This window comes from Sinocyclocheilus grahami, unplaced genomic scaffold (assembly GCF_001515645.1).
Source record: "Sinocyclocheilus grahami isolate Dianchi unplaced genomic scaffold, SAMN03320097.WGS_v1.1 scaffold201.1, whole genome shotgun sequence".
NCBI classification, from domain to species: Eukaryota; Metazoa; Chordata; class Actinopteri; order Cypriniformes; family Cyprinidae; genus Sinocyclocheilus; species Sinocyclocheilus grahami.
In genome coordinates this window covers 757483-769933 of record NW_015505380.1, presented here as the reverse complement: position 1 = coordinate 769933, position 12451 = coordinate 757483, and the positions used below count along the sequence as shown (strand labels likewise).

Here is a 12451-nt window from a genome sequence, read left to right as displayed (position 1 = left end):
ATCAAGAGTGTAAAACAGATACATCCACTCACACACACACACACACACACTCACAGACACACACATACAGAATTATACATACTCAAATGAATTGGTATGCTATAACCATTTAGCCAAAATGAGTCAGAAGACTGAAATAAGAGGTTAAAATCAGATCAGACCCAGAAGGATTAAGCTCTGATAAAGCATTCGTGTTAATTTTTGTTACATTTCTATAGAATTTGAATGTTTTGTTTAACAAAATGCTTTCTGTGTTCAGGTTTGAATGTAGTAATACTAATGCAAAAACCTACACTTCAAATCAACATTTCAAACAACAAAAAATATAAACCTTGACAAAAAGTAGTCTTTGAGAATGCCTTAATATACATTTAAATCCACAACCTAATAAAAGTAAACAATTATGTATAAAAACAACTGGGGAATTCACAAGCCTCTCTATAATGAGCCTCTAACTAAAATTACAAACTTTATAGACATAAAGACAAAATTAATAAAACTATACAGACATTAAAAAAACATATAAATGCAATCTAAAATGAAAAGGAAGATAAAAAATAATTCAAACTATTAGTAAAAACTATAATAGTATCTCAGTGATAGCAGTGTGTGCTATGTTTATTTAAAATAAATGACACTTGTTTTGACATTTTGTTGTCTAATTTAAATACATGTATCTTAAATTGTGGCTCAAGTGTCCAAATATGTTTGTAGCCACTATATGTGTCCCTGCAGCACAAAAGCAGTGTTGAGTCGCTGGGGGATATTTGTAGCAATAGCCAACAATACATTGTATGGCTCACAATTATACATTTCTCTTTTATGCCAAAAATCATTAGGATATTAAGTAAAGATCATGTTCCATGAAGATATTCTGTACATTCCCTACCGTAAATATATCAAAACTTAATGTTTGATTAGTAATATGCATTGCTAAGAACTTCATTTGGACAACTTTAAAGATGATTTTCTCAATATTCAGATTTTTTTGCACCCTCAGATTCCAGATTTTCAAATATTGTCCGATCCTAACAAACCATACATCAATGGAAAGATTATTTATTCAGCTTTCAGCTGATGCATAAATCTCAATTTAGAAAAATTGACCCTTATGTCTGGTTTTGTGGTCCAAGGTCACATATGTGCTTTATTAGACCGCAGTGATTAGAGACATCAGCACAAAAGACCAACAAAGTAGTGTTTAATGAGTCGTTTGGACTACGAGCGCCTGCTAAATGGCACGTGACCCAATGATTGAATCTGTTTCAGAAGAGGCAGTGAAGATGAAGATAATGGTAAATCCAGAAAGACCTGAGTCTCCAGCGTTTGAGCCCATTAAGACGCTCTGTCCTATTAAAAACCTTCACGTCCGAGAAGCGGAGCGGGCGAGACATGAGACCAGACTATTAGATTATAACAGCACAGACGGTTTTACAGAGGCACATTTAATCAGCTTATATTAGAGCGCTGGAGCTCCTGCCTGATGGATGCACTTGCAGAACGTCTTCATTTGATGCATTGTGTTCAGAGCCAAAAGCTATGATAAGTGCTTCAGAGAGAGAGAGAGAGAACGAGCCGCTGTACCTTTGCTGGTCAGCTTATTTTTTTAGTTTTTCTTGGACCTGTTGAAGAACCCTTTTCCTCCGTGTGTCTGAAAGTCATTCTCCTCCATCTCCAGCGCCTGCTGCTCCATGATCATGCGCTCCACTTCCTCTGACAATCACACAGCATTACATATTCATCATTTAGCATTGCATCAGTGTAAAAAAAGTGAAAAGTGCATCTGCTGTTGTCTCTCGCATCAAAATCCAGCCACATATTAGTTTAGAGCTGTTTAAACGCTGCTTGATCTGTGCAGATTTCTCTCCTGATTCACACCAGAACACTGACTCACTGGAGGAAGCCTTATTATGGATTATAGAATCAATGTATTGTAGTTATAAACGTCTTAATACTGGATGTGTTTCAGCTTTTGTCTTCTCCAGATGTTAACTGATGGACTGGAGTGCTGTGGATTATTGTGATGTTTTTATCAGCTGTTTGGACTCTCATTCTGACGGCACCCATTCACTGCAGAGCATCCATTGCTGAGACACTGATGCAATGCTGCATTTCTCCAAACCTGATGAAGAAACTTTAAATCATCTGATATTTGGATCACGTCTTTAACTCATCAGTGTTTATTTGAGCATTAAGTTAAATGACATGTCTGGTTATTCTGAGTTTGTTGTTGCTGTTGTACCTTCTGCTTTGAGGATGTGAGAGATGTCCATCCCCTGACTGATTCTCAGTATCACAGTCCCGTGCTCGAAATCAAACGCGTCGCTGCAGGAAGAACAGAACTGTGTGCGTGTGTGCGTGTGTGTGTGTGTGTGTGTGTGTGTGTGTGTGTGTGTGTGTGTGAGAGAGTCAATACACTCCATTCTGTGTGATTTATAAGCGTTTTGAAAAGTGGGGACATGGGGTAATGTCCTGAAAAGTCATCTTCTCCTTGTAATACCTGTCATACCTTTGTCATTATACACATTTATGTCCTCATTTGTCACAAAAATGCGCACACACACACACACACACACTCACACTCACACACACACACACTATTTTAGCACTGTTAAGATTTTGACATTATCTTCATGACAATTAAACACTTTGTATCGCTAAATTCACAGTCTTCATGAAAATCTCATTCTCATTACTATAATACAGTAAAAAACATCCTGTTGGATACAGAGACTGTAGAACATCTATCCACCCATCTCTGTGTTTGTGTTCAGACTGACCTGCATCAGCGCTTCTGCTCCTCTCTGCAGGTTCTCGCTGGCGACAGGCGTGTAAAAGGCTTTTCTCTTCTGCTTGTTCAGCCACTGCTGGATCTGCTGAACAGCAGCGCTCATGTCCTGCAGATTCTTATCACGCGCACCCTAAAACACACACGCCGTCTGACAAATCTGACCTTCATCTGCTTAATAAAACATGATTTAATCACACGATCAAGATCGGCGTAATGCGCCTCCAGAGTCCCGCAGGAAGCCCTGATGTGTGGAGATGTGTTTGTGTTTGTTTGAGGAGAACGAGAACATCTGCTCACCACAAACACCTCACAGGTCAGACACAGCCCATAATTCTTAGTGAATGAATGTGCCAGGTCCAGCAGCGCCGGTCTGGTTCTGGGCGATCCTGTCATCACGAGACACTTGGGTCTGCAGCAGAACATTCAGGAGAAACTCTGAGAATCTAATCTGCATTAAACACCCGCTTATCTGCTTTGACCTGAGCGCACCTGAAGTTCTTGATGTGTTTGTCCACAGTAGATAAAATCAGAGCGTTGTTCACAGCGTTTATGAACATCACGGCTTGAGTGGACGAACCCCAGTTCACATCTGAGAGAAGCAGGAGACACTTCTGTTATATCATTCATGCTTGTGTTTGTGTTTTTATATCATCTGTGACCCTGCAGCACAAAAGCAGTGTTAAGTCGCTGGGGGATATTTGTAGCAATAGCCAACAATACATTGTATGGGTCACAATTATACATTTCTCTTTTATGCCAAAAATCATTACGATATTAAGTAAAGATATTTTGTAAATGTCCTACCGTAAATATATCAAAACTTCATTTTTGATTAGTAATATGCATTGCTAAGAACTTCATCTGAACAACTTTAAAGATGATTTTCTCAATATTTCGATTTTTTTGCACCCTCAGATTCCAGATTTTCAAATATTGTCCGATCCTAACAAACCATACATCAATGGAAGCTTATTTATTCAGCTTTCAGATGATGTAGAAATCTCAATTTCACAAAATTGACCCTTATGACTGGTTTTGTGCTCCAGGGTCACATATGTCTCTCTGCTTTATCTTTTTCAGGAGCGACTGCATCTGCGCTCTTACCTGGCTTCTTCACGGTAACGTAAATATAGAGGAAGAACTCGATGCCGTAGCTGAGTAATGCAGCCCACCAGTTAATCACAAACATCACGGCACAGCAGAGCACGGCTCCGAACAGAGACAGCCACATGTTATAGTACTTATACGCCGGCCTCCAACCTGCACACACACCAGAGCTTTAACACACAGTTACCTGAGTCTTCAGACTGTAACTAGTGTGGCATTATAGGGTGTGTTTGTGAGTCTGTTCCAAAACCTCACGAGATGCCTACATAGACAGCATTATAAAAACACAACAAATATGCAGTATCTTCAGCCAATTATATAAGGAAACCCATAAATGAATTATAGAAAGCCAATGATTGTGAATGAAAACAAATGTTCAATATACTAAAGGTAAAATCATTGTTTTTTCTTTTAAATTGTATTTTCTATATTTTTATGTGACGTGTATTTGGTGTTGTTTATCATCGTGCTAAAGTTAGGCTCTGTTGGAAAAAAATCTCAGAACATATCAGCTCTGTTGTTTATTTTTCTTACCCCATTGACATATTTATGGAAGATCGTTTCTGGTATTGAATTTTAAAAAAAAAAGCAATTGCGATGTTTTATCTCACAATTCTTGCAATTACGAGTTTACGTCTTGAAATTCTGACTTCTTTTCTTATAATTGTGAGATATAAACTCGCAACTGCAATTCTGAGAAAAAAGACTGACTTATATCTCACAATCCTAAAGTTATAACACGTAATTGCAAATTTGTATTGAGTAATACTGAGAAAAAAGTCAGAATTGCAAGTTAATTCACACAATTATGAGGGGAAAAAGTCAGAATGTAAACTTGCAATTGTGAGAAAAAAGATAGAAGGAGATAAAATACACAAAGCAAGACTTAATATTTTAAGTAATTTCACAAGTAATACAGTATGTCTTCATATAGAAGCATTTGGATATCTGTACTGGAAAACAAGAGAAAGGTGTATTGTGTGTGTGTGTGTGTGAGAGAGTGTGAGTGTGTGTGTGAGAGAGAGTGGGTGTGTGTGTGTGTGTGTGTGTGTGGATGGGAGCGATGGTTTTGAGCTGAGCTGAGACACAAACAACTGCTGTTACATGATCACATCTGTTACATGAAATCATTTAATTACTGTTATATTTACCGATGAGTATGACGTATCCTCTGATTGGCTCGTTGTTTTTCCCGTGACCTTTGGCGAAGAACTTGAGCGCCTTGTAGATGTTGTCCTTAGAGCAACATCTACAACCACAGCCATAGAGCCTGTGGACGGATTCACATTCAAATCTGTGTTGTGCAAGGAGAAACTGGACTTTAAAGAGCTTCTTTACAATGTAATCCAGTCTTTTATTGTATTTTAAGATTGTCCTATAAAGGTCTATAGCTGATCAGGCATTTATTGGGTTTAAATGGTGTGTGTGTGAACTCTGACCTGGAAGACTTTAGGCGCGCTCACTAGAGACGCAAGAGCTGAGGAGAGTGTGGCCGAGAACATTCCCGCCGTGATGAGAGGTCCGAACCCAGATACCAGAGTCATTACCTGCACACAAACACACAAGAACCAGTGCTGGGGGAAGTTACTTTTAAAGTAATGCATTACAATATTGCGTTACTCTCTAAAAAGTAACTAAAAAAGTAAAAGTAATGAGTTATGTTACTTCTACGTTACTTTTTCTAATCTGGACTGTGCTCATTTTTCTCTCTTCAGCAATAAAAAAATTAATATGTTTATGTAAATTAGCCTAATTTTTGTTTTTTTAGTACGATGAAACTGGATCATTGAAGGTCAGCAGCAAAGACGGGTTAATTAATCAAATGGGATTAAATATATACCGGATATTTGTGTTATATCTAACATTTAATTACTGCGGTTTTGCATCAAATTCTGTGTTTGCATTTCACCGTTTTTATTGATTTTGAGGAATGTGTTTTTGTGCTAGTGAGTGAGTAAATGCAGGCTGACATTTAGTCTATCACATGTACACTTACTCAGGTATTTTCTTGTAAACTAAAAAGTAATGTGTTACTTTACTAGTTACTTGAAAAAGTAATCTGATTGCATAACTTGCGTTACTTGTAATCAGAGCTAGATAGTAACTGATTACATGTAATCTGAAATACATACAGTAATCAGATTCCAAAAATAAAGTACTTGAAATTAGATTACATTTTTAAAAACTTATCAGATTTTATGGATTACATGATTACATATTATTCACACAATAGCAATAAATTATTCAGAATTATCCCTCTTTTTCATCTTTTAAATGTTCCTTTTTAAAACAGCCTACCAGTTTCACCTTATATACTTACTTGCAGTACCCCTGAGATTTAAAAATAAATACTTAATAATTAAGTATCACATTTGCATATTCACGGTTCTCTGACATTGGTTATGTTCACATGGCATGCATGTAAACAAATAAAATTCATTTCGAATTATTTTATTTGAAAATGATTTATTTGAGTCTTACATTTTTATGATTTAATTAATTATTATCATTAAACGAATAATCCCTGTGTAATCTTTCGCAAACCCAGTTTGGGAAACCTTGATGTAATGTTTAATGCACTTCATGTTGTTATATATTTTCTTACTCTTTGTATTTTTATATCAATATGGTGCAATATTATCCTATTTAAATCAATGTGATAAACTAGTCAAGTCAAAAGTAATCCAAAAGTAGTCCGATTATATTACCCGAAATGTGTAATGTAATGCATAGTGTGTTAATTTCGTTAATGAAGACTATGACGAAAAATGTTCGTTGACGAGCTTTTTTCCCACGACTATCTGTCTAAGACTAGAGGAAGACGAGACGACAATAAGGTCAATAAACGATAACTAAGACTATATCAACGTGCAATTTCGTTGACGAAATAAGACAAGACTAAAATGTATTCTAAAAGATAAAAACTTTATCAAAAACCTTTATTTTCGTCAAAAAAGGAGATAAGATGTTTTTGCAGACTGCTCTACACGCCTCTACGACGCGGTTGCCAGATATCAAGAGTTCTAATCCCCGAATCAGAGCTTCGCTGTTACATTGATTCATGAAGCAATCTGGCAACCATGCGATGATCACCAGATGATCTGAAAAATAAAGAAGCTGGAGTTTAGCATCTAAATGAAAGCGTCACTCAGCCGGTCTGTGTTCTGTCACGAGATCTCGACTGTATTGTTTGCGATTGTGATCGCTGAATAAATGCACTTACTCAACCGCTGTTGTTTTAATAGAGAAATAGACTATTGCAATTATGGAATTAGTGGAATTACTAGGAGTTTCACTGTTATGTTTTTGTTTGTTTTAGCTGTTTTCATAATGTAGACCGAGAGATTGCATAAGTCTTTGGTGTTGATTTATATAATAAAAAGCCTATAATAAATCAGTACACTAGATGAGGTAAAACACATTCTGTTGATTTGTGCTTACTGGAGAAAGTGCAATATCTGAAATGCAAAAGTAAATTTCTCAAATGACAACAATCATTACGATTATAATTTTGAGAAAAAAATAATTTTTATCAGTTTAACCATTATACAGAATGACGAAAATGTGACTAATATTTCATTGACTAAAATGCTCATACATTTCATTGAATAAACAAAAACAGGACAAGTTTGTCTAAATATGATAACTAAAATGTACCTTTGAGTAAGGCTAAGACTAAATTATAAATGGCTGCCAAAATGAATACTGCTGTACGGTTAATTAATAGTAATCTTATTGCTAAAATGTCACGTTTTCATTGACTAAAATGTTGAGACTTTTAGTCGACTAAAACTTGACCAAAACTAAATAGGATAAGGTTGACTAAATACGATAAAAACGAACAAGGACATAAAGCCCGGGACTTAAACTAAGACTAAAATGAAAATAGCTGACAAAATTAACACTAGTAATGGATTATGTTACTAACTACAATTTTTTCATGTGATTTGGAATCAGTAACAGATTACAATTTGTAAGTAATCTACGCAGCTCTGCTTGTAATGCATTACCCCCAGCACTGACCAAAACAACTTTACCCATCATTTTCATGAGTTTCAGAGTATGTCAGGTCACGTATGTTCAAGACTCACACCTGGAAGTTGTTCATGAGGCCGTAGTTGCATTTGTTGGCTTGGCAGATTGAGAAGTGGTAGAGTAGTTTCAGTGATGAAGATGGCCAGCAGCGTTCCTTTGGGAAGAGCTGCCTGAGGGTCCTGAAAAACCAGAGGCGTTCCTGTGTGAAACTGCTGAAACTGCACACAGTCATTTCAGATTAGAAATGTGCCAGACACTCGCTCTTACGCTCAGATCTCCAGAGATATTGGCTCCAGCCAGAATCCCGGTGGCTGCCGGGAAGAAGATGGCAAAAACAGAGAAGAACGTTTCTCCATCTCGGAAGTCCGGGAGACAGAATTTTCCTTCGCGATGGATTCTGTTTTAGACAGAGATGAGATGTGTTTGACACGGCAGGATTTCAGAAGATGTGTTTCATTTCATTTACTGATACTGACTTAATGAATATCCGCCAATGTTCATGTCATCATTGCCATGTTTTAATAGGCTATATAAAAAAAAAGTATCTAATTGTACTTAATTTGATTTTTTTTATTATTATTATTTAAAAACAAAAATTATGCATTAACCGTCTTTTTAGTATTTATTTCTAAAATGCCTAATGTATTTTTTTAAACTGAAAATGCTAAACTTTTTATGCATTTTGGCCGTTCAGTTACACGACAGTGGCGTTTTAGAGGCCTGAAAACACAAACGTTTGAAAACGGGTTTTTGAAAACGATACCGTTATTGCACGTAATTTTAAATTGAGTGTTCAAACAAACGTCTCTCTGACGGTTTTTGTTCTGTTAGTCTCATCAAGCTCCAAAACGTTGTGTTTTTGTGTAGGATTTGTAACAAACAACTGTTGCAGTTTTGCATTTAAAAATACTAGGCCTGGGTAGTGGAATGAAAGCAAATGCAAGGTTAGGTTCTTTTTGAAGAAATTGAACTTCTTTGAACTTGAACGCCACATTTTTAGAACACTGCGTCATGCGTGAAACCCTGCAAAAGATGCAAGACATAAGCGCAACAGTCCGACACATCCGTATAGCACATGAAACAATGGAAAATCAGTGCAAGTGCAGTTCTGCGTGAACGACCCCTAAGGCTTTAAACACGCATTTAGGATTTCTTTTAGAACTTCGAGAATCAGACGTTGAAAAGCGCCAATCGAAATATGGGGGTCATTCATGGTCCTGATGCTTTTTTTTGGGCCTCAGATGGGAAAGTACACTCTTAGAAATAAAGGTGCTTCACGATGCCATAGAAGAACCTTTTTGTCTAAATGGTTCCATAAGGAACCTCTAACATCTGAAGAACCTTTCTGCTTCACAAAAGCTTCTTTGTGGCGAAAGAAGGTTAGAAAAAGCTAAGAAAGAGATGGTTCTTTGTGGAACCAAAAATGGTTCTTCTATGACATGGCTGTTGTGACGAGAGGGGCGGGGCCGAGAGCCGTGGGAACAGAGCGAGGCCGGTGGAGTAACTGCGAATGCGCGACACCTGCGCCACTCACCGGTCTCGAGTCTCACGGAGGAGCTCCGGAAGGATACAAAGGAGGAGTGACGACAGGGAAAGACGAGAGATGACCAGGCCTGGATTTTATTTTGTGTTTTGTTTCGTTTGTGCGCGGCAGTCGTCCGCGAGGGGCTGTCGCGCTGTTTTGTGTTTATTTTATTATTAAAGTTTCTTTGAGTGTTCGCCGGTTCCCGCCTCCTTCTTCCGGCAGCAGGATCACCAACAGAGCTACCTGAGCCTATAGAGAGAGACAAGGTTCTCAATCTGCTGCCATGCCTACAAACTCAATCCCAGCATGCTCCTGTTCTTACCTTGGCCTCCCACTCCATTCCCGCCACAGTGATGCCCATCAGCAGAACTACAGCCGATGATCCTGATGTCATTCACTGGATCCACTATCAGAGAGTCGCTTTCCTGAACAGAGCAGATTGACGTATTTAGAAGCAGCTGGATTTCAAGGCTGGTTTTATAATGTTTCTGGGTCTGTACCTTGAGAAGCTCCACCACAATTTCGGCAAACCCCACGACATACACGGCCACGGCATTGGCGAACGCAAAGATCAGACCGATGGAGCCGCCGAATTCAGGTCCCAAACTGCGGGAAATCGGGTAATACGCTCCACCTAGAGCACAAACACACCCCGTGAGCTCAGATGAAGACCTGATCTAGTTGCTATACTCATGTAAAGTGTGCTTTACCTCCTCGTACCACACCGTTGGTACATATAGCTGACATGGACAGACAGGTGACGCTGGTCACCACAACGCTCAACAACACAACCACTATCTCCAAACCTGAAACACACCGTAACACGGACAGATCTGCATGATTCAATATGAACCTGAATACATCAGATGAGCCATTTTAATAAATAACAACTTACATTTACATTTAGTCATTTAGCAGATGCTTTATCCAAAGCGACTTACAAAAAAGGACAATAGAAGCAATCAAAACCAATAAAAGAGCAATGACATGTAAGTGCCGTGATGTTTCAGTTACACTCTAAAAAATGCTGGGTTAAATGCAACACAGTGCTGGGTAAAATAGGCACAAACCCAGCAATTGGGTTGTTTTGACTCAGCGGTTGGGTTAAATGGTTACCGCTGGGTCAAAACAGCCCAATTGCTGGGTTTGTCCCTATATAACGCAGCATTTTTTAGAGTGTAGTGTTAGAGGGTCATTTTTTATGATAAATAAAAAGAAAACAAGTAGTTAGGAGAGAAATAGAATAATGTAAGTGTTAGAGGGTCAAGTGTTTTTTTTATATAATGATGAAATAGAGTTAGAACAGAGAGTGCTAGAGTTAGAGATTCAAACGAACTTCAATTTCAATCTGTTTTCGTTGTGTTTCACAGAAGAAAGAAAGTCATACGGGTTTGGAACAACCTGATGGTGAGTGATTTGTGGCTGAATTATTTTATTATTCACTTTTCACAGAATATAAACATTTCTGATGTGTTTCGCCTGCAGCTCGAGGTGTCTGACTGGAACTGAACTCCAGGAGCTTTCTTAGAAACTCAAACTTCGGGTTACACCAGCAGTGACCTTCAGCGCCGCTGACCGAACACAGAGAGACTAACACCTCCTCAGACGTTTCTCCTGAGAACCAGACAACCCTGGAATAATCTCGCATGTGAGTTTCAGAAGCAGGGTTTCTGCGGGTCTTCAAAAGTCTTACTTCGCCCTTCCACAGATTAAGATTAAGTCATGGCATTAACTGATGCATGCACTGCAAAAAATGAGCATCTTCCTCGGTATTTCTGTCTTGTTTTCCAGTACAAATATCTAAACATCTTTAAATCAAGATTTACTGGAGACGCAAAATGAACACGTGAAGTCTTGTTGTCTGAGAAATTGACAAAATTAGTTCATGTTTAAAACAAGAACAAATACACTGTATGTTGAGGCCATTGGCAGATATCTGTCCTTTGTTATCATATGAAAACAAGACTTCATATGTCATTTCTGCATCTGTCTCTTGATTTAAGTATTTTTAGACATTTGTATTGCAAAACAATACTGAGTAAATTAAAATTATTCCTTAATTTTTTTTTAGAAATTGGTTATAGAAAATGCTTAAATGTACTTGGATGTGACAAGAGGTCTGCAATCAGAAATATAAACTCCAAGATTTCTCAGAAAATTGTTCCAAGATCAAACTAAATAAATGTTTTTGAAGTCAATGTATGTAGTGTTTGCTTTTGAAAAACTCAAGAATTTTGGGAGTTCTGAGTGCTTTCTTTGTGTCTAGTATGAAAAGAGTCTCTAAGCTGCTCTTCACGTTAAATTTTTAGCCTCATACACAAGTTACTGTGTGTCAACAGTTCACTCATTTGTGTCTGTTTCTATTTGAAGAGTTTGTTTCCAAAACGCTATAAATGCCTTTTTATTTTCTTTTTTTTTTCTTTTTTTTTTTTTTGAGTTTCCGCCAAAATCAGTATTGTATCTGGTCGGTATTGAAAAGTACATTTTTAATTTTACACAAAATGCGATATCCACGTGTTTTCAAAATTTTTTCCAAACCGCAACAAACACCAGTCTCCCTTCTCTGCAGAATGTGATATATATCCTCTCAACCAATCACAGCGCACCATTCCACGCACTGTAAACGGTAACTTGCGTAGCTTGTCAGTGGAAGTGTTTTTATTAATGCCATTAATGTTGTTGTTAATACAGCGTATAGCACTAATCAACTAAATGAATGCAACATGGCAAAGATGAATGCACTTCTGGAAGTTGAATGTAAGGGAAATGTCATTTTGGAATTTCTGTGGTTTAATGTCATATTGTTGTTCATGATTGTTGTTCGTAATTATAGCATTAACAAGATGACCCGTTGAATTCATTTTGGGAGCGACGACTGATTGAATGTATTTTTAGTCCAGTGCCTGTATATAAGATTAGTATTTACCAAGTTCAGAGGCTGTCATATGTGGATCAACTTACTATGTTGTGTATTTTCAACAGTTTCAATATGA

The 12451-nt window shown here is 37.6% G+C and overlaps 1 pseudogene; it reads right to left on the bottom strand.

Annotated features, from left to right (window-relative positions):
• LOC107595386 (solute carrier family 12 member 1-like) overlaps positions 1-12451 on the bottom strand; it is a 22004-nt pseudogene that overhangs the window by 6232 nt on the left and 3321 nt on the right.